Source organism: Papaver somniferum, unplaced genomic scaffold (assembly GCF_003573695.1).
Source record: "Papaver somniferum cultivar HN1 unplaced genomic scaffold, ASM357369v1 unplaced-scaffold_10, whole genome shotgun sequence".
In the NCBI taxonomy this organism is placed as follows: Eukaryota; Viridiplantae; Streptophyta; class Magnoliopsida; order Ranunculales; family Papaveraceae; genus Papaver; species Papaver somniferum.
In genome coordinates, this window is record NW_020618825.1 from 16,771,210 (window position 1) to 16,775,031 (window position 3,822).

General features: G+C 36.0%; 1 long non-coding RNA gene across 1 annotated transcript; it reads left to right on the top strand.

Annotated features, from left to right (window-relative positions):
* LOC113326902 lies at window positions 1-755 on the top strand. The gene is made up of 3 exons (XR_003348588.1): window positions 1-138; window positions 318-409; window positions 618-755. It is a non-coding gene; the product is annotated as an uncharacterized LOC113326902 (long non-coding RNA).
* Window positions 756-3,822: the final 3,067 nt, after the last annotated feature.

The window sequence follows — 3,822 nt, forward strand, 5'->3', positions numbered from 1 at the left end:
AATGCCAATGGATCCGAGTTTGTTGCAATGCTGCGAGGACATCTTACTATACTGGGAGAGTGCATCGAATGGACGACAGCTTCTGAATCATCTAGAGCGACACTTGTGTCTCATTTAAAAGAAGCTCTCTAGGAACAGGTTATTTTTTTTCTTTTTGTATTCCCCTCCCCCCCCCCCCCCCCCCCACACACACACACACACACACACCACAAAACACATACACAACATATATTTCTTTTTTGTATCTGTATTCTAGATTCATTCACTTTTACTGTTTATTTATTTTTCTATAAACTGCGGTTATGTTGTTCTTGTAGGAAATGAAGATGGAACAAGTATGCAGTCAGCTTTCATGTAATAACTGAGCACTTCAATATGAGGATTTCTGGAGTCAATATTTTCTTTCAAGGTGTTGTCTATGAATTAGAAGTTAAATTGGTCTTCAGAATTGTGTTATGTGTTCAAGTTGTGGGAATACAAACATTGAGGATAGATTATGTACTTATGTTAGGAATGAACATGCTTTCAGAAACTACAAAATATAAGCTTGAAAGGTCACCTTCTGCTTGTGTTCATAATATCTACAGGATGACTAACTTGCAGTTGTGTTTTTCCAGGATTTTGGAGGAGCACACTTGGAAGTGTACAAGGAACTTAAAGCTTTGTGACCTTGAAGGATATAGGTTGTATTTTTACTGGCCTGAATATATTGTTCAAATGGAAGACTTTGTTGTTCAGTGCGTTAACAATGCGTCTCTCAGTAGAATTTGGCCTGAAAATGTTGCAGGGAATTCCTGACTAGGTCAACAATAAATTGACTTGACTTTTTCTTTCTTGTTGCAAAAGTTTAGCAACGCATATCAACTGTGCTAAATTTAGAACCGGAATAATAAAATCGGGTCCGGCTAAGAATAGTCGTTCTAAGTTTTTTTTGTTCTAAATTTCGCAGCGGCTGCCTAGCTGTTGCGAATTTTAAATTACTCAACTGCTTCCAACAGTTCGACAAAAACATAGCAACAGCTGAAGATTGTTGCTAAATAAATTTGCAACAGAAAAAACAGTTGCAAAAGCACGGAAAAAAACAGTTGGCTGAACCATAAACTGTTGCGAAAAATTAGCGCTTTGCAAAGTAAATGCAACGCCACATTTCGCAACGGATTGCTGCTGTTGCAAGTCCTTTTTGCAATGGTGTCCAGCCGTTGCTAATCCTCAAAAACGGTGTAGTGCACAGAAAAGTCTACGATAATAGATAAATCAGTCTCCCACAGATAAACCTACGAGTTTGTTCCGTCTTTTGATAAAATCAAGGTGAACATGAACCAATTGATATACCAGACTTATATTTCCGAAGAACGGCTTAGAAATATCAATCACCTCACAATAATCTTAATCGTATGGTAGCGAACAAGATATTGTGGAATCACAAACGATGAGAGATGTTTGTGACTTTTTTTTATCTTGCCTATCGGAGATATAAATCTCAAGCCAATCTTACAATTGTACTCGTGCGATAGAAACATCAAGATCAGATCACTAAAGTACAAGAGAAGTAGTTCGGTATGGCTTCCCAATCCCAATGAAGTCTTTAAGTCGTTAACCTACATGGTCTCGAGAAGAAACCTAAGGTTAAAGGAGAATCAACTCTAGCTTAACACATGAGGTGTGGGGATTAGGTTTTCCAGTTGCTAGATTTCTCCTTCATATAGTTTTCAAATTAGGGTTTGCAATCTATGTTAGATTAGTAACAAAGCATTCAATATTCACTATTAGATGAAAAACCTGATTCAATCAAGCTAATATCTTTCAACCATTAGATCAAATCTTAGCCTGTTATACACAAACAAAATGTATTTCATTTAGCTTTGAGTAACCGTACCTAAACGTGTACACTTAGTTGGTTCAACAATAGTTAACCAATTGTTAGCCATATGAGCACTTTCATATTAACCGTATTCATCTTTATCACAGCTAGTTCAAATGACTCAAAAGAACTAGTTGGAGAGTTATTCAATTGCTTAGGTCTTTATGAATAGACATAATTGAAACAAATTTGGTTTGATTCATTTGAATCAATTCATGAACATTATAGCCATGGTTTGCAAAGACTGCATTCCTTATAATTTATTTGTTTAAGTTAATGAGCTACCAATTTGAGAAAATAACCAGCTTAAGTATGCGTACGGGTATGCGTACTTAGGCATCCGAAATTGAGTTGGTTTTGGTTTCCAAACTCAGCAGAATTTTTCGGGTAAAAAAGTTCCGCCAGTATGCGTACGGGTACGCATACTTTAGGTGACTGGTTTAAGAGTTTGTAAAATCCAAACTTAGCCAGCTGTATGCGTATGGGTACGCATACTTAACCTGTCTCCTTCACCAATTCCGTATACACACATATGCATACACATGGTTCCCGGTTTATGGATTTATACACTAATGTGCGAACACACTATATATGCTTATATTCAAAGATGGTTACATAATATCAACTCTTCATTTCAATCATTGAAACATTCTTAGAGGATGTTATATATAGTTGTTATTCACAAACTATTTTTTATCAAAGCGATTTTTAAGATATTGAAATCTCATCATGATATTCGTCACGAGTAAATATGAATTTGGTTAAAGCGAAAGCTTACCAACACATATTTCGAGAAATAGATAGACGAGATAAACTCGGCTCGAAATAACAAATGTGTATAATCGAAAACTACATACTTATACGACTTTTGTCTCAAGAGTAGGAGATAGAGTAGATAGACTTTTGAGTGATAGATAAGTTCAAGTCTCCACATACCTTTTCGTCGGATGAAGTTCCACTGGTTCCTTGAGTAGTTCTTCGTCTTCGTAAGATGATCGCCATGGAGTCTGGAGCTCAACTACACTTAACTATCCTAGTCCGAGACATAGCTATATGTAGACTAGAAATCAAGACATATAGTTTTGACAACTAAATTTGAAAAACAAGCCTGAGATAGCAATGCTTGCGAGTTCAATCGAGTAGTGCTTTAACAATATCTTGGAAAGATTTGTATCTATCTTGGAAGGTATATGCATATCTTCACAGTATATGCATTTATCTCGAAAAATCTATGTCTATCTTTTCAAGATTTGTATTTATTTTACAATGACCTCCATACTAAGTCATTGGGATTCCATAATAAACAATTTAAGTCAAGTTAGTTTCTACAATAAAACATCGACTTCCATAATAATCCAGGTTGCGCTTACTCAATAAGCCAAATTGGTTTCTATAATAAATCATCATGCTTCTACAATAACCCAAATTAGGCTTCTTCAACAAGACAAGTTGGTTTCTACATTAAACCATTGGGCTTCCTCAATAAAGCAGGATGGTTTCTGTAACAAGCCGTCATGCTTGTACAACAAGGAAAATTAGGCTTCCACAATAAACCCGAGTTAGTTTATGTAATAAACCACAAAACTTCCACATTAAGCCAAGTTGGTTTCTACAATAAACCATCGGGTTTCCATAATATAAGCCAGATGGGCTTCCATATTAAACCAAGTTGGTTTCTACAATAATAAATTATCGGCCTTCTGGACTTCCACAATAAGCTAGAGTTGTTTTCTATAATAATCCATATGGCTTCCTTAAAAGTGCAACACAAGAGTCTCTGAAGCAACACCTCCTAGCCAAATTTGGCTTCTTCGATAAGACAAGTTGGTTTCTAAATAACCACCGGGCTTTCATAATAAACCAAACGGGCTTCTCTATCAAGCCAAATTAAGCTTCTACGTTAAGCCATACTTGGATTAGAGTTGCAGTTACGGAGAAGTCCATATGTACTTCACGTTTAC